General features: G+C 46.8%; 1 pseudogene; it reads right to left on the bottom strand.

The window, feature by feature from the left end:
- On the bottom strand, positions 1-18,342 carry LOC123408489 (annotated as a pseudogene).
- Between the last annotated feature and the right edge of the window lie 1,344 nt (positions 18,343-19,686).

Here is a 19,686-nt window from a genome sequence, read left to right as displayed (position 1 = left end):
TCACTGAGCACGTTGTGTGGCAAGCTGTGACTGTAGCTAGACATGAAAAAAAATTAAAATAATCGGCAAGCTGTGACTGTAGCTAGACATGAAAAAAAAATTAAAATAATCTCATCAGTTAGAAGTGGTATTGCGTCTGCGTATAGTGAAAGCGTAGATTGACCAACCTCTCTTCCTTGTACGTATATTATTATCATGTACTATGTATGTATTTATATTCTGACTTTCCTTCTAAGTTCTAGGTGCTACTTGTTCTTTGTCCATGTATGTTGACAGCTGAATCTGTTACCGTTTCCAGCACCACCCACGAAGCTCACTTCCTTTTTCTTAGCTAAACTGCCGCTAACACTTACTCCACAAATGTTATTTAACTATATGTGCAGTAGGAGTATTATATTGTGCCAGTATTCTTATCCATCTTTTTATAACTAGTGTAATAAATGTAACCCAAGCTCACTATATGCAGCAGCTTGTTGATCCAAAAAGCTACCATCAACAATAATTTAGTGAGATGCGGCACGCCGAAAGGTTCCTAAAGTACATATTACACATACTGCACACTCCTTTAATTTACACAACCTCTAAGAATAATGATGCACTAGCACTAGGGATGAAAATGGAGTGGAAACTAAGTGCATGTCTCTCTCACTTTTGTTCGCATTTCTTTTTTACATCATCTTCAGGATGAACACAAATCTTTTCATTTCTAATATTTTTTATATTTATTTCCTTTTGATTGATTCATGTGTAGTGTAATGTTCTTGTAGGATGACAAATTGTCGCATCTCGAGCATGTCTCATAGGAGAGTGGAATGAAGTCCATTGTATTGTTGGAATAGTAGCTCATGTGGCATTGTTCTATTGTGCAATTCTATTCGTTCTTGCTATATTCCTGTGTAAGGAAATGTATTCATGAGATGAGTTATTGTGTTATGTAAACCTGGGAGATGTATTATGTGATGTTATATAATGGATGATTTTAATTCGATTTGGAGTTTTCTTGATTTGAATATGAAATAGTGTTGGATTTATTATTGGACAAATAATTGGGTTGAAAAGGCCCAACAAATAGAAATGGAATCAAGTTTTGGAACAAAAAGTTGCTGAATTCAAAAATGAAAAAGGGCCAAAACTGAAACTAGACCAAATGTATTTGGGCACTATAAGGCCATGGCCCAAATTATAATGATAAATTTTTTTCGAAAGAATACTAGAAGTGTGTGTAAATAGGCTAAGGCCCAATAAGAAAAAGCCAAAAAAAAACCCAGCCCATGTGATCAATTGAAGTGGGTTGGGCTGATTTCAACTATGATGTTTGTCACATCCCTGACACCTTAAGCAAGTTAGCTTTGTGCTCATGTTTTCTTTGCATTGCATCTAGGAAATTCTCAACTAGAACAAAGCAAGTGGTGAAGGAAAATGCTAAAACCCTAGCCACTTCTCAAAATAAAGGAAATCTCAAACTAGTTAAAATCAATGAACCCAAAATGGCCTCAAGAAAAGTTCAAACTTTCTTATAAATCATGAAAGTATATAAGCAATGAAGAAAACCATTTTCTAGACACTTTAAGCATTTTAAATAAATGCAAAAAGCTACTGGTTTCAAGTTTTAAATTTGAAATCAAAAACTTTAAACTTTCAAAAATGTTGAAAACTTTAGGAATGGTTGGAAATATTCCAACAAATATTCTAGGGTGCTTAACATAGTTTTTACAAATTATTTGGGAGCTGAAATAAATAGTAGATCAATGTCAGCAATTAAAACAGAAATAAAACAGAAAGAAAATGGGAAAAGGTCTACCTGTCGCTCACCTAGCCCAGCCCAGCTCCCCCTGCCGTCTTCCTCCTCGCCAGTAGGAGCACGAGGTGGCCGCCGCGTCGCCGCGCGCCTCCACGCACCTGTGCGCCTGCCTGGCCGCCGCTTCGCGCTGGCAAGCACGGGGATAAGCTCCCCGAGCCCGTCCCTATCTATTCCCGTGCTCATTCCTCCCCCTCTCCTCTCGGTTCTCCCGATCCCCTGTGCCGCCATTGATAGGAGCTCGAGCTCGAGCTGCCCGTGCCCCTAGCCATAGGATCCTCATTCTAGGTGTGCTGTTAGCTCCGCCTCATCGGTCTGGTCCTCCCTGCAGAAGCCGAAGCCTCCCCGAGCCCTGCAACGCCCACGGCACCGTCGTCTTCAACCTTCGGCCGCCGGCGAGCTCTACTCGATTCGTCGCCCTCAGCCCTTCCTCGAGCCGTCTAAGCCCTGCTCTGCACTGCCTGTGAGCATGCGGTCATTTTCCCTAAACTCCCCCCGTCGATCCCCTCCTCTAGGCTTAGTTCCATCGGAGCCCGTCGAGGACCGCCGCTGCAGCTCGTCGCCGGTAGCCTCCGGTGAAGGGTTGGTCCGTCTAAGGCCACCAGCAGCCTCACGACATCACGTAGATGCTTTAGGTGCCCAGCCCCGCACGTTTTGACCCCGTATTCGTCGGCTTCGACGATGGGCGAACTTGGTCGCCGCCAAGCTCATCGCCGGCGTTGATTCCGGCCACCCAAGCCCCTGGGGTTTGTCCTATCGTGCGCGCCGTCGAGTGGCCGTTCTCCCCGTGGTCTCTGCCGTGAGTTTGGCCGTCGGAGGTGAGTTTCCGATGCCCTCCACCGTACTGGGGGTCGCCGGAGGCTCCCCGCCGGCGAGGATGACCTTGCCACCGGTGGATCTCAGCTGGCCTGAGCCACTGACGTGTGGGGCCAGCCTCTGGATAGTTTAGAAATAATAAAAATAAATCAGATAAATTAATAAGACACTGACATGTGGGTCCAGTAAGATTAATCAGCTAATTAAGTTTAATTTTAATCTAAAACTGACCAGAGACACTGACTAGTGGGTCCCACTTGTCAGGTTTGACTTTCAACGGCCAGTTGGACCTGCTGATGTCATGCTGATGCAGTAAAAGTATTTTCCATTATAAAAATAATTCTAGAAATGTTTAAAACTTCAAAAATTCATAGAAATTAATCTGTAACTCCAATGAAAATAATTTATATATGAAAAAGTATCAGAAAAATTCAGGGAATCTGAATATGCTATTTTCAATCATGTTTGAAAAAGTTACACAACCCAAACATGTAGATTAATGAATAATTCAATTCTTATAAATACTTTATAAATGGAATTTGGAAAATATTTAAATTTCGTTATGAATGACATGATCAAATACTGTTCTAAATCCAAACCAACAACTTAACATGTCATCCCATGCATGTTAACCTCAAGTTGATCTGAGCATTAGGTCGAATCAATTTAAACGGTATCCGAGAATACCTTGTTTGAAGTGATATTTGAATTTGATTCAAATCAACTTCAAACCTAATACATGCTAGCTATATTAGTTTATCACCTTGCATTCTCATGCCATGCTCATGCATCATCTTGTTTGCATATGATTGTTATTGATTGTTGTCATTCCTTTCGGTAGGCTCCGCTCCCCCGGATTCCACCGAATATTCGTCTGACGGATATTGTCACTCCTCTGAGCAACAAGGGAAGCAACCATTTTTTATCATCCCGATAAATCCCATGTTCTTGCTCCTGCACTTATTTATTGCATTAGGATCAAATGCTTCAACTGCTTTTGCCATGTTAGTTGAACCCACTTCCTTTGCATGGCCTATCCTTGTCACAGTAAATAGCCGAACCTTGCAACCTAGCATACCTGGTAGTTGCTTGAGCCATGATGTGTCTTATCCTGCTATGCATGCTATGCTTAGAGTTGTGTATGGTCTGTCATCTGGGAGATGAACAGGATTGTGAGAATGTGTTCGATAAGCAAAGGTTGTGTGTTGAACCTGATTTGGTAAAGGTACCGGTGAAAGGCTGTGTAGGAGTACATGGCGGGTTGTTTCATTGGAACCGTCCTTAGGAACTGAGTTCCGTGTATGTAGTCCAAGACTAGATACTACCACATGCTGGGCCCTGAAATATGACCCCGCTCGACTTATTAATCTCTTAGTACTCGGTCCAGGAGTTGCAAGTAGTTTCTGGTGTTTATAGTCATGCTGGAGGCCGTGCATAGCGCTGACCTGAGAGGTGGGCTGTGATGCGGTAGGCAGTGGCACGGTGTACCAAGTGGCACCCGGATGGTGGGCTTGGGAACCCTGCGCACATCGTTTGAGGCCATGGTGGAAACCTCGGCCGGACTTCCGTACGGGTTACTCTCAGATAGGCGATAAACCTGGACTAGGTACTAGTGTGGTTAACGGTCGTGGCCGACTCCCTCGCTAGGCTTCCGCTTGAAGGTTGCCGAGGTGCATGACGTGCACATGGCGATAAGTGGCGAGAGCGTGTGTGACGAAGTACACCCCTGCAGGGTAATGATCTATTCGAACAGCCGCGTCCGCGGATATGGACTACTTGGAGACATATGTTGTACTTAGATAACTTAAATGGCTACTCATAAAATTGTCAAGATAAGCGTGAGTGTCGTGGACGGCATTCCTGTATGGAGAAGGAATGATTCGACGATGTTGTATTGTTGTGGTGTTAGTGGACTCGTGTGCGAGAAATCAAGTTGTCAAAATAATTTGAAAATGCAAGTTGTCTAGCCACGAGTCAAATGTTGGCTTTCCGCATGAAACCCCACAAAACCTTATTGATACATTGCATGAGTAGATAGTTATCCTAAAGTCTTGCTGAGTACCTTCGTACTCATGTTTGCTTAATAAATGTTGCGGAGGTTGCTAATGACCCTAATGGAGGGTTCTTCGTAGACATCGACGACGACGACTAGCTGGTGTCCCAGCTACGATCTGGCCCTACCTTGGGTCTGTAGTATAGTCAGGCCATGTGCCTTCTAGATGTCCTGTCTGTACTTAGACATTTTTAAACTCTTTCGCTGGATTGTAACTGAATGACTGCTATTATGGGTCGTGAGACCCTTAATGTGTAATATTATGTGTGTGGCTCTTCCGAGCCTCTTAGATAAAGCTTGTATGTTTATGGTTATGTTGTGATGCCATCGATATATCTATACTTATCGGTATGCCATGCGTACGTGTGTCGTACTTGATATGTATGGGGTTCGATCACCTGGTCGTGAACTTTAGTAGCCCTCCTTACAAGGAAATGCCCCTTTGTGATCCAACGAGCCTTGGTAGTTCGCTACTGCTCCGGACACATTGGTTGACCGGCATGTGTCCTTCTTGGCTGCTGTGTCTGTCCCCTTTTGGGAAATGTCACGCGATGTAATGGAGTCCTTGTAGCTTGCTACGACTCGTCTACACTCGCTGGTGACCGACACCTGCTTTGTTGGGTCATGTATGCCTGTCCTTGTGCGGTACTGCCACTTTGGTTTGTGACTAGACTTGTCGATCCGGGTTCTTTGACATTGGGATGCTAGCGACACTATTGCATACGTGAGTCAAAAGACGCAAACGGTCCCGGCAAAGTTAAGGCTGCAGCCCTGGAGTTAATCGTGTGTGAGACCGCAAAGAGATGCGATGTGTTACAGGCTGGATTCCTATGACTTAGGATCGGGGTCCCGACAGCGTTGGTATCAGAGCCTGACTGACTGTAGGATTACTAAGCCAAACTGGTCGAAGTTGAGTCTAGAATTGCTTTAGTTATATATAAGGGAATTGTTTATGGAAGGGAACGTAATACTCTGGTTCTCTTCTCAAGTTATTCTATTCTGGTCATCCTCGTCTTTTCTACGGGAATTAAGGACTAGGTTACTTATCTTCTTCTAGGCTCGTGTTTCTGATCGGTAGATTTTAGGACTACGGGTCAAGAGATATTTGGGTTTCTTTTATTCCTAGGAAAAAGGAAGTAAGTTTGATGATCAGAGAGTTGAACTTGATAGTTGAGTGGTCACGCTATTCCATTTGGGGTTGTCTCAAAATTTGTTTTTGAGCATTTACAGCCGTTATGCTGCCCAATTTTGCATTCAGAGCTCTAATGCTTTTGCATTACTCTCTATTTACAGATGCCTGGTCGTCCTTCTCGACACGTGGTACGTCTGACCAGGTGCATTGATGTACCGGGTCATACGGCCATGCTGGTCAGGGTGATGTCGGTGTGCGGTTACCGCTGGTACCCCGAGTACACAGTGGAGGAACAGTACCGAGACTTCAACCAGAGCCAGTACATCTGCACTGTTAGGGTATTTCCAGACTACCCTGGAGCTGAGGAGCCAATCCATTGGTCCTATGGGTTGGGAGTCACTGTTGACATGGCAGTACAAGATGCTGCCTATTCAATGCTGACCATTATGAGAGCGAGACATGCACTGCTGCAGAATTCAGAGTTCTGATATGTTCCGGCCTCTCAGCCTGGTGAAGAGGGATACCTCGGTGGAGTCTATTCTGATTCTTCTATGGAGGATCCACTACTGCAGTCCACTGTTGAGATGCTAGAGAACAGAGACAGGGATGCTCGTGCTCTCCGCATGGAGCTTTATGCTACACGTGCCCGTCTGTGGATGGCTTTGACGCAGCTGGCACCGGTAGTCCAGACAGGGTACGGAGAGATGGAGATGCTAAACCCTGTTAGGACCCATCTTCCGGCCCACGTTGACTGGCCAGCTATAGGAGGAGTCACCCCTCTTCGGGGACCCCTCTTACCACCAGTCAGGGGACCAAGGCCACATCTGTGTCCTTATGGATCCCAGGAATCTCAGGCTAGAGTGTTTCCTGATCCGCAGGTTGAGCTTCCAGGTCATGGAGGTAATCTCTATGAGATGTTCTATGCGGATGCCTGAGCTGTGAGCGGAAGGATTGTATGGTAGTAGCCGTACGTTCACAGTCCTGTGTGACTTGTGAAGTATGCGTGTGATGTGGAATGAATTCCAGAGGCCTAGATAAATAATGTATAGGAAGTTTGTAAGCCTTTGATGAGTAGTTTCATAATTTCAGTAGTTTGATCTTCGGTTAAGGTTGTACTGAACTATGTAAGGGTGTGTATGAACCATGGTGTATATATAGCAGTTGCTTGTTACCATGCTGTCCGGATATTCATTTCCGCATTCCGTGTGTTCAGTACATTCTTAATCCATAGCTAGTATTGATATGATATTGGTCTAAGCTGTGAGTTTGTTTGTCAGGATGGTGCTCACCAGCTTGAACCGTGCCCCTGGTCATGAGCAAGGCGAGGGTAGTCAAGCGTCGCAGGAAGACCTGCCTCACCCGCCCTCTCTGGCGGAAGTGATGCTTGAGGCAGAGAGAAACAAAAGGGAGACCAACCGACTGTTAGACCGTATTGAGCAGAATACGGCTCGTCAGCCTAGGAATGCTGCAGTGTCCATCAACGACTTTGTGAAGCTGAATCCTCCAAAGTTTCATCATTCCGTCGATCCCCTCGACGCTGATGACTGGTTGTGCAACATCTGACGCAAGAGTCGCTCTGCGAATGTGTCTGAGGCCGACAAGGTGACCTTTGCGGCGTATTTCCTGGAAGGACCCGCCAATCTGTGGTGGGAGAACTTTGAAGCTATGCGCCCTGCTGAACCAGTAGCCACATGGGTAGACTTCAGTGCAGCCTTTCATCTGCACCATATTCCAGAGGGCCTGATGGACAGAAAGAGAGAGGAGTTCTGTGCCTTCTCTCAGGGCAAGTTGACCGTGGATGCCTATAGCCGCGATTTCGGTACTCTCGCCCGCTATGCAACAGAGGAGGTGTCTACCGACGCCAAGAAGCAAGCAAGATTCCGTAAGGGTCTGAGCCCTGAGCTTCGTCATGATCTGCGCCTCCACGAGTGTGCAAGCTTTCAAGCCCTGGTCAACAAGGCGATCAGTGCCGAGACTGGTCATTCTGACTTTGAAGCCACAAGGAAGCACTCCCGTGACTTTGGCCCATCTTCTGGTTCCGCATTCCGAAAATGCAAGCTGTGGGTTCCAAACAGTTCTCTGCCGCCAAGATACACTCCGAGGCCATCCTACGTGGCGCCTCAGACGAATCAGGCCAACCCTCCAGCAAAAACCTTTGGTGGTCCAGCTAGCAATGCTGCACCACGTGCCAACCAAGTGATATGCTACAAGTGTGGAGAACTAGGGCACTATTCCCGTGAGTGTCCTCAAAGTGTGGGTGCCAAACAACCCGGAAAGTCCGTCGGGCAAAGCTTTCTATGTGAAGCCAACTCCTGCATGTGGCCGTGTGAACTATGTGTCAGCAGAAGAAGCTGCAGAGGATCCCGATGTCATGCTGGGTACGCTTCTTGTTAATCATCACCCAGCGTCCGTTCTCTTTGACACTGGGTCTTCTCATTCCTTCATTTTGGAAAGTTATGCACAGTTGCATAACATGTCTTTTTGTGATATGCCAATTCCATTGGTTGTCCAAACTCCTGGTAGTAAATGGCAAACCTCTAGGATAACCTATGACAATGAAATTCTAGTAGACAGGCTAGTTTTTCTAGCCTCTTTGATAGCCTTGAAATCTTCGGATATTAATATCATCTTGGGTATGGACTGGATGTCAGCTCACTATGCCAAGATTGATACTCATTCTAGAAATGTCCAGCTTACCCATCCCTCGGGTGAGATAGTAAATGTCTCTACTCGAGTTGCCAAATGCCAACTCTATTCCTTAAATGCCAACCCTCTTCCGGAACTTGAAGACATTCCGGTAGTCCGTGACTTCCCGGATGTTTTTCCAGAGGAACTGCCAGGAATTCCACCTGACAAAGATGTAGAGTTCGTGATAGATCTTGTTCCGGGAACTGTCCCAATAGCCAGAAGACCTTATAAGATGGCACCCCTGAAGCTAGCCGAACTTAAGAAGCAACTAGATGAGGCCTTGAATAAAGGTTTCATTCGTCCTAGCTCTTCTCCTTGGGCTTGCCCCGTCCTCTTCGTCAAGAAGAAAGACGGAACGGATCGGATGGTTGTAGATTACCGACCAGTTAATCTGGTCACCATAAAGAACAAGTATCCGCTCCCCAGGATCAACGACTTGTACGATCAGCTCACTGGATCCTCAATCTTTTCCAAAATGGATTTGAGGTTGGGATACCATCAAATCAAGATCAAGAACGGGGACATTCCAAAAACGGCTTTTGTTACTCGTTATGGCCAATACGAGTATACCGTCATGTCCTTCGGTTTAACCAATGCCCCAGCCACCTTCTCTCGTCTGATGAATTCAATCTTCATGGAGTATTTGGATAAATTCGTCGTGGTATACCTCGATGATATTCTCATCTACTCGAGGAACGAACAACAACATGCCGAGCATCTAAGGCTGGTATTGATGAAACTTCGAGAGCATCGCCTTTATGCCAAGTTTTCAAAATGTGAATTTTGGTTACCAGAAGTGACCTATCTAGGTCACGTAATCTCTGGTAAGGGTATTGATGTCAATCCCGAGAGAGTTCAAGCTGTCCTTCATTGGACTCAACCTGAATCGGTTAAGCAAGTTAGGAGTTTTCTTGGTCTAGCGAGCTATTGTCGCCGCTTTGTCGAGAATTTCTCCAAGGTTGCAAAGCCTCTAGCTGAACTCCTCAAGAAGGTTAAAAAGTTCGAGTGGACACCACAGTGTGAGCATAGTTTTCAGGAACTGAAAAGACGCCTGACTTCCGCACCTGTGTTGCTACCACCAGATTTTTCTAAGGACTTTGTTATCTATTGTGACGCCTCGCGACAAGGATTAGGTTGCATTCTCATACAAGATCGTCATGTGATCGCTTACGCATCTTGACAGTTGCGTCCACATGAGGATAATTATCCCACACATGACCTTGAGCTTGCAGCTGTGGTCCATGCACTAAAAACCTGGCGACATTACCTTCTGGGTAATCGTTGCGAAATATTCACTGATCACCAAAGTCTGAAATATATCTTCACCCAGCAGGATTTGAATCTCAGGCAAAGACGGTGGGTTGAGTTGATCTCGGATTACGACTTAGCGATAACTTACACCCCGGGGAAGGACAATATTATGACCGATGCACTAAGTCGTAAATCTTATTGTAACAATTTGATGCTATAACAAGGTCAACCACATCTCTATGAGGACTTTCGGAAGTTGAATCTTCATATTGTTCCTCAAGGATTCCTTTCTACCCTGGTGGCGAAGCCTACTCTTAAGGATCAAATTATAGCTGGCCAAAAGCATGACAAGGGTATATCACGGATCAAGGAGAATATTTCTAGCGGAAACGCTAAAGAATTTTCCATAAATGATCAAGGTGTTGTGTTCTTCCAGAATCGTCTAGTGGTTCCTAAGAACCCACATCTAAGGCAGTTAATCCTTAAGGAGGCTCATGATTCTCCTCTCACCATTCATCCCGGTAGTACTAAGATGTATCAGGACCTACGCCAGAGGTTCTGGTGGACTAGGATGAAGAGAGAAATTGCTGAGTTCGTTGCTAACTGCGACGTTTGTCGTCGAGTTAAGGCAGAACACCAAAGGCCTGCTGGCACCCTCCAACCTCTAGCTATTCCTGAATGGAAATGGGATAAAGTTAGCATGGATTTCATTACCGGATTTCCCAAGACCAAGAAAGGAAATAATGCTATCTTTGTGGTCATTGACCGTCTTTCCAAAGTGGCTCATTTTCTTCCTGTTCGTGAGAGTATAACAGCTAGCCAGCTAGCAGAGTTATATATCTCTCGAATAGTGTCTCTTCATGGTGTTCCCCTGGAAATTAACTCGGACCGTGGAAGTATCTTTACTTCTCGCTTCTGGGAAAGTTTTCAGAATGCCATGGGGACTCACCTATCTTTTAGCACTCCTTTCCATCCCCAATCAAGTGGTCAAGTAGAAAGAGTGAATCAAATCCTAGAAGATATGCTCCGAGCTTGTGTTATTTCGTTCGGTATGAATTGGGAGAAGTGCCTTCCATTCGCCGAATTCGCTTATAACAATAGTTATCAATCAAGCTTGGGCAAAGCCCCTTTTGAAGTTCTCTATGGACGAAGATGTCGAACCCCTCTTAATTGGTCAGAAACCGGAGAGAGGCAACTCTTTGGCCCGGACATGATCCAGGATGCAGAAGAGCAGGTTCGCATTATCCGTGAAAAGTTGAAAACAACCCAGTCTCGTCAAAAGAGCCAATATGATCGTCATCATAAGGCTGTGACCTTTGAAGTTGACGAGAAGGCTTACCTTTGGGTTACACCTTTGAAGGGTACCCATCGATTCGGTATCAAGGGCAAGTTGGCTCCTCGTTACATTGGTCCTTTTCGCATTCTTGCTAAACGAGGAGAAGTTGCCTACCAGTTGGAATTTCCTCCGCATCTTTCCAAGGTTCATGATGTCGTCCATGTCTCGCAACTCAGGTGTTTCTTTTCGGATCCTATCCATGAAGTGGACCACGAAACGCTTGATCTCCAAGATAACGTTTCATACCGAGAATACCCCGTGCGTATTATTGATCAAGCTGAGCTTACCACTCGATGTCGAAACCTCAAGTTTCTTAAAGTTCAATGGTCAAATCATTCTGAAAAGGAGGCAACTTGGGAAAGAGAGGATTGTCTCCGACTTGAGTATCCTGCGTTATTCCCGACGACTTCTAAATCACGGGACGAGATTCTTTTGAGTGGGGGTGAGTTGTCACATCCCTGACACCTTAAGCAAGTTAGCTTTGTGCTCATGTTTTCTTTGCATTGCATCTAGGAAATTCTCAACTAGAACAAAGCAAGTGGTGAAGGAAAATGCTAAAACCCTAGCCACTTCTCAAAATAAAGGAAATCTCAAACTAGTTAAAATCAATGAACCCAAAATGGCCTCAAGAAAAGTTCAAACTTTCTGATAAATCATGAAAGTATATAAGCAATGAAGAAAACCTTTTTCTTGACACTTTAAGCATTTTAAATAAATGCAAAAAGCTACTGGTTTCAAGTTTTAAATTTGAAATCAGAAACTTTAAACTTTCAAAAATGTTGAAAACTTTAGGAATGGTTGGAAATATTCCAACAAATATTCTAGGGTGCTTAACATAGTTTTTACAAATTATTTGGGAGCTGAAATAAATAGTAGATCAATTTCAGCAATTAAAACAGAAATAAAACAGAAAAAAAATGGGAAAAGGTCTACCTGTCGCTCACCTGGCCCAGCCCAGCTCCCCCTGCCGTCTTCCTCCTCGCTAGTAGGAGCAGGAGGTGGCCGCCGCGTCGCCGCGCGCCTCCACGCACCTGTGCGCCTGCCTGGCCGCCGCTTCGCGCTGGCAAGCACGGGGATAAGCTCCCCGAGCCCGTCCCTATCCATTCCCGTGCTCATTCCTCCCCCTCTCCTCTCGGTTCTCCCGATCCCCTCTGCCGCCATTGACAGGAGCTCGAGCTCGAGCTGCTCGTGCCCCTAGCCATAGGATCCTCATTCTGGGTGTGCTGTTAACTCCGCCTCATCGATCTGGTCCTCCCTGCAGAAGCCGAAGCCTCCCCGAGCCCTGCAACGCCCACGGCACCGTTTTCTTCAACCTTCGGCCGCCGGCGAGCTCTGCTCGATTCGTCGCCCTTAGCCCTTCCCCGAGCCGTCTAAGCCCTGCTCTGCACTCCCCGTGAGCATGCGGTCATTTTCCCTAAACTCTCCCCGTCGATCCCCTCCTCTAGGCTGAGTTCCATCGGAGCCCGTCGAGGACCGCCGCTGCAGCTCGTCGCCGGTAGCCTCCGGTGAAGGGTTGGTCCGTCTGAGGGCACCAGCAGCCTCAGGACATCACGTAGATGCTTTAGGTGCCCAGCCCCGCGCGTTTTGACCTCGTATTCGACGGCTTCGACGACGGCCGACCTTGGTCGCCGCCAAGCTCATCGCCGGCGTTGATTCCGGCCACCCCAGCCCCTGGGGTTTGTCCCATCGTGCGTGCCGTCGAGTTGCCGTTCTCCCCATGGTCTCTGCCGTGAGTTTGGCCGTCGAAGGTGAGTTTCCGATGCCCTCCACCGTACTGGGGGTCGCCGGAGGCTCCCCGCCGGCGAGGACGACCTCGCCGCCGGTGGATCTCAGCTGGCCTGAGCCACTGACGTATGGGGCCAGCCTCTGGATAGTTTAGAAATAATAAAAATAAATCAGATAAATTAATAAGACACTGACATGTGGGTCCAGTAAGATTAATCAGCTAATTAAGTCTAATTTTAATCTAAAACTAACCAGAGACACTGACCAGAGACACTGACCAGTGGGTCCCACTGGTCAGGTTTGACTTTCAATGCCCAGTTGGACCTGCTGATGTCATGCTGATGCAGTAAAAGTATTTTCCAGTATAAAAATAATTCCAGAAATGTTTAAAACTTCAAAAATTCATAGAAATTAATCTGTAACTCCAATGAAAATAATTTATATATGAAAAAGTATCAGAAAAATTCAAGGAATCTGAATATGCTATTTTCAATCATGTTTGAAAAAGTTACAGAACCCAAACATGTAGATTAATGAATAAGTCAATTCTTATAAATACTTTATAAATGGAATTTGGAAAATATTTAAATTTCATTATGAATGACATGATCAAACACTGTTCTAAATCCAAACCAGCAACTTAACATGTCATCCCATGCATGTTAACCTCAAGTTGATCTGAGCATCAGGTCGAATCAATTTAAACAGTATCCGAGAATACCTTGTTTGAAGTGATATTTGAATTTGATTCAAATCAACTTCAAACCTAATTCATGCTAGCTATATTAATTTATCACCTTGCATTGTCATGCCATGCTCATGCATCATCTTGTTTGCATATGATTGTTATGGATTGTTGTCATTCCTTTCGGTAGGCTCTGCTCCCCCGGATTCCACCGAATATTCGTGTGACGGATATTGTCACTCCTCTGAGCAACAAGGGAAGCAACCATTTTTGATCATCCCGATAAATCCCATGTTCTTGCTCCCGCAGTTATTTATTGCATTAGGATCAAATGCTTCAACTGCTTTTGCCACGTTAGTTGAACCCACTTCCTTTGCATGGCCTATCCTTGTCACAGTAAATAGCCGAACCTTGCAACCTAGCATGCCTGGTAGTTGCTTGAGGCATGATGTGTCTTATCCTGCTATGCATTCTATGCTTAGAGTTGTGTATGGTCTGTCATCTGGGAGATGAACAGAATTGTGAGAATCTGTTCGGTAAACAAAGGTTGTGTGTTGAACCTGATTTGGTAAAGGTACCGGTGAAAGGCTGTGTAGGAGTACATGGCGGGTTGTTTCATTGGAACCGTCCTTAGGAATTGAGTTCCGTGTATGTAATCCAGGACTAGATACTACCACATGCTGGGCCCTGAAATATCACCCCGCTCGACTTATTAATCGCTTAGTACTCGGTCCAGGAGTTGCAAGTAGTTTCTTGTGTTTATAGTCATGCTGGAGGCCGTGCATAGCGCTGAACTGAGAGGTGGGCTGTGATGCGGTAGGCAGTGGCACGGTGTACCAAGTGGCACCCGGATGGTGGGCTTGGGAACCCTGCGCACATCGTTTGAGGCCGTGGTGGAAACCTCGACCGGACTTCCGTACGGGTTACTCTCAGATAGGCGATAAACCTGGACTAGGTACTAGTGTGGTTAACGGTCGTGGCCGACTCCCTCGCTGGGCTTCCGCTTGAAGGTTGCCGAGGTGCATGACATGCACATGGCGATAAGTGGCGAGAGCGGGTGTGACGAAGTACACCCCTGCAGGGTAATGATCTATTCAAATAGCCGCGTCCGCGGATATGGACTACTTGGAGACATATGTTGTTCATAGATAACTTAAATGGCTACTCGTAAAATTGTCAAGATAAGCGTGAGTGTCGTGGACGGCATTCCCGTATGGAGACGGAATGATTCCACGATGGTGTATTGTTGTGGTGTTAGTGGACTCGTGTGCGAGAAATCAAGTTGTCAAAATAATTTCGAAATGCAAGTTGTCTAGCCACGAGTCAAATGTTGGCTTTCCGCATGAAACCCCACAAAACCTTATTGATACATTGCATGAGTAGATAGTTATCCTAAAGTCTTGCTGAGTACCTTCGTACTGATGTTTGCTTAATAAATGTTGCAGAGGTTGCTAATGACCCTAATGGAGGGTTCTTCGTAGACATCGACGACGACGAGTAGCTGGTGTCCCTGGTACGATCTGGCCCTATGTTGGGTCTCTAGTATACTCAGGCCATGTGCCTTCCAGATGTACTGTGTGTACTCAGACAGTTTTAAACTCTTCCGCTGGCTTGTAACTGAATGACTGCTATTATGGGTCGTGAGACCCTTAATGTGTAATATTATGTGTGTGGCTCTTCCGAGCCTCTTAGATAAAGCTTGTATGTTTATGGTTATGTTGTGATGCCATCGATGTATCTATACTTATCGGTATGCCATGCGTACGTGTGTCGTACTTGATATGTATGGGGTTCGATCACCTGGTCGTGAACTTTAGTAGCCCTCCTTACAAGGAAATGCCCCTTTGTGATCCAACGAGCCTTGGTAGTTCGCTACTGCTCCGGACACATTGGTTGACCGGCATGTGTCCTTCTTGGCTGCTGTGTCTGTCCCCTTTTGGGAAATGTCACGCGATGTAATGGAGTCCTTGTAGCTTGCTACGACTCGTCTACACTCGCTGGTGACCGACACCTGCTTTGTTGGGTCATGTATGCCTGTCCTTGTGCGGTACTGCCACTTTGGTTTGTGACTAGACTTGTCGATCCGGGTTCTTTGACATTGGGATGCTAGCAACACTATTGCATACGTGAGTCAAAAGACGCAAACGGTCCCGGCTAAGGTAAGGCTGCAGCCGCGGAGTTAACCGTGCGTGAGACCGCAAAGAGATGCGATATGTTACAGGCTAGATTCCTATGACTTAGGATCAGGGTCCCGACAATGTTTTGATTTCGTCGTAATTTTGCCACGTAGGACTGCCACATAGGACTGGGTTAGATTGCCAACGATGATTTAGGATCGTCGTAAAGGTTACGACAATCGAGGAATCATCGTAAAAGTTACGATGATTTTGATCAAAACATCGCTGCTGTTCATTTGTGACGCTCCGTTTTCGACGCTTGGTTTTTCGTTGTGAGATCGTCGTAAATTAAAAACCGTGATGATGTAGGGACGAAAAAATAGCGTCGTGGATTAGCATATTCCTTGTAGTGCATCACGAATCTAGTCGTCGTCTCCGCTGCTTTGCTGTCCACAACGCGCACCACACAAGCCCATTCGCTGGTGCCGCCGATATCCATGGGATACCCGCCATCGTCGCAACCAGGGCCCAGGGGGGCTCCGCGCTCGCCGCCATGGTCTTCGTCACCCCGCATCTCGCCGTCTATCTCTCTCACCGTAAAAGGATATAAGGAGAAATGTTAAATCGCGGTCGAGAGGGTGGGAGTCATTTGGGGTTACAGAGAAGCATTCGGGCGCTTGGCTTAGGCAGCGAAGGGGTACATGGGCGTGACGTGACAAACAACTTGCTCCAAGATCTATGCTGCCTGACTAGACAACAACCAAGGCTTTCGTTGGGATCTTCCCCCAATGGAGTGTTGATCAGACATTATTTTTCTAAATCTTACACCATCATATAGATATGATTTGAGTATAGATTGGGGAAGTTATAAAAAGTTTTTATTTAGGTTGAGCTTTTGTAAAAATAGATTTTGATATGTTAATGGCGATATGACTCTCTTGGCTCCTTTGCCTACGCCATGTAATATAGGTTGTGTGACATATCTCCCTATTTTTTACTCCTTACTTTCTCTTTCGAATTACTCCCTCCGTAAACTAATATAAGAGCATTTAGAACACTACTTTAGTAATCTAAACGCTTTTATATTAGTTTACAGAGAGAGTACGTCAGAAGATTGGTAAATCTAACCCCTAAATTAATTAAAGGCAATATCATTTAGATATACTTTTTCGGTTCTTCAATATAAGGTAATTAGTTTTTCAAAAAGTCAACCGTTGTCTATGTTTGATCAACAATATAGCAAAATATATAAATATTTGCAATATCGAATATATATAATCTAAAAATATATTTCAGGATGAAGAATCTAGTAATACTGATTTTGTATTATATATATTGATATTTTTGTCAATAAACTTCGTTAAAGTTTAAAAAGTTTGACTTTAAAAAAATTAATACATCTTATATTTGGAAACAGAGTAATAACTGAGATAAAATGCATGGTGATAATTCAGCTAACCATCATAAGGTTGCGCTTAGTATACATAGTATCATAGATAACCTCATTTATTGTTTTATAGAAACACATATTATCTTTATTATTAAAGAAAAATCTGTTGTTGTGATGGTTCAACCTTCTTCTATCCCACCTTCTCCCTGCCGTCATTCGCGAACAAGAAGAAGAATTGTTTTTGCCGAAAACTTCGCCCACCAAATCGACCCAAAAACAGGGAAGAACCCACGTCCTACACCCTCTCCCCGACCCAATCTCCAACTCCCGGCATCCCTCCCTCCCGAACTACCGCGAGTCTGCGACCACCAACGACAATCCCTCTCTTCGCTGAGAAAAATCGCCGGATCACCGCCCCAAGTCCCCAAAACTCCTGCCGCGGTTGGGGTCTCGGCCTCTCCGTTGTAGGAGGAGCCGCAGCCCGCGGACAACAGAGACGGTTGAGCTTGGGGAGCGCGTACTTCTTTGCCGTGTGGAGCCCGCGGAGAGCAGGGCGACGAGCGACGTGATGGCACAACACGGGCCGATGGTGGAGCGGTTCTCCTTGATGCCCGACAAGCTGAGCAGCGCGCATGCAGCATTCTGCTTGGCTGAGGCCGTCCCGGTCCGCACCGCATAGACGAGCGGCTTGATGGCGCCCGCCGCCGTGATGGCCAAATGGTTGCGCTCCTCGAGCGAGAGGTTGAGCAGCGCCGTCACCGCGTTCTCCTATGCCACCGGGTTGGTGCTCTGCAGCAACGGCACCAGTGCGGGGATCGCCCAGACACGTCGACAAGATCGCGGATGTCCGAGCGGTGCTTGGCCAGCAACCTTATCCTGGCCGCCACCGCACGCCGTGCGTCGGGCGCCACGTCAGGCCCAAGCGCCTGCACGCACGCCACCACGAACGGCTCCACGCGCTCGAGCGGCACCGTGTCTGCCGAAAGATCCATGGAGCCGAGATCGTTTAGATCCACGGCGGCGAGGTCCAGCGCGTCAGATCTAGGCATGCCGGCCACAACGGCCAGTCGCTCGAGCTCCCCGGAGATGTCAGAGTTAAAGCTGGAGTAGTCGGAGAAGTCCGGGACAGCTCGAGCTTCTCCGTGGCCGCGACGTTGGTGGAGGAGGACTTGGCGACATCTGTCGGGTGCACTAGCCCTGCGGTGGTCGCCATCTCACTAAGGTGGAAGTCGATGACGGAGTTGGTGAGGTTCTCGATGTCCGAGTCACCTTCGTCCTCCACGACGCGCAGGCGGGAGCTGGGCCCCAGGGGGGAGTCCGGGTGCAGCAGCGCGGAGCGGATGGTGCGCATGGAGTGGCTCAAGATGGAACGGTTGCGCTTGTAATGGTCTTCTCCCCTGCACCCCGAGCTCCGATGGCCTCACTCTGGGAGCTGAGTAAAGGCATGGCGGTGTCAAGAATGGCGACGCCGATCCAGATGGCGTCCTCGCCACGGGACCGGCGACACGCCCTCACGAGGGTCCCGCAAGGGGGCGATAGGAGAGGGTGGCACTAACTGTAGCTGCACCGATGAGTTCACAACCGTCATGAACGTCGACATTGGATTTGGCACCGACGAGATCGACATAGGTTGCCGCACCGGCGAGCTCTATGGTACAAGCGATGATGCCAGTGTAGATCCACAAGATTAGACCCTGTTTGGTTCCAATAAGTCAGGTGACTTAAACCAGTGACTTATAAGTCACCCCTGTTTGGTTGTCACCTGACCACACCTTTTCATCCTGTTTTTTTTTCGCCATTCTTCTCTTCCCGCCATTTCATTTTACAAATACATTTCAAATATGCGTACAAATACAAATACAAATACTCTGTAGCACTCGGTTCTCCCCTTGGTATTAGCTTGCCACCATGACTCGCTTGCCAGGATTTCACCATTTGGACCTCGGCCTAGTCCACTGGACTTCACCTGCACCTCTTTCTAGTAAGTCGCCAAGACCTTTGCTTGGGTATACCTATTCTTCATAGCCTTCACGTTATATTTCTGTCCACAAGATCTACGAAAATCTCTGCATATGTTCTTCCACCCAACAGGAGCCATTTGATTGTTTGGGCGGTTCCCGTCACTAATCTCGCGAATGACTAATTTTAAAAAGAGTTCTAGCCTTGGTTCATTCCATTTAGCATTATCAAAGCCACGCTGTCATGCATTGCAACTCGATTACAAAACGATACCATGTGATACTTTGCAATTGTGAAACACATGAGTACTGCAAATGTTACCTCATCCGAGTCGTCTTCTTCCTCGTCGGACTTCTGGAGCATGTTGAAGTTGGTACAGTAGAAGCCTTCCTCGTCGTCGTCCAGGTCAATGTGGCCTCCAGTCTGAGCGCTTGCGGCATTGGTCAGGGACCTGCCGCGCTTGACTACACCACCACCGCGACCAGCCCCTGACCTTGCTGGACGAGGAGGCATGCCGGCGCTGGATGAGGTTCCTCGGCCACCTGCGCCTCAGCCCGCACATCGACCGCGTCCAGCCATGGCCACCACATGCTTGCCGCTGCGTCGACGGGGAGGAGCCTCCTGGGGCTGCAGAACATGCTGGTACTCCGATTGTGTAGGAAATGCCGCCGCCTCGGAGTTCAGGTCCAGTCCCCCCCGGCGCTGGCGGATCGAGGAAGGTCGGGGCCGCACCCAG

This window comes from Hordeum vulgare, chromosome 7H, assembly GCF_904849725.1.
Source record: "Hordeum vulgare subsp. vulgare chromosome 7H, MorexV3_pseudomolecules_assembly, whole genome shotgun sequence".
Lineage (NCBI taxonomy): Eukaryota > Viridiplantae > Streptophyta > Magnoliopsida > Poales > Poaceae > Hordeum > Hordeum vulgare.
This window is presented reverse-complemented; position numbering and strand designations above follow the sequence as displayed.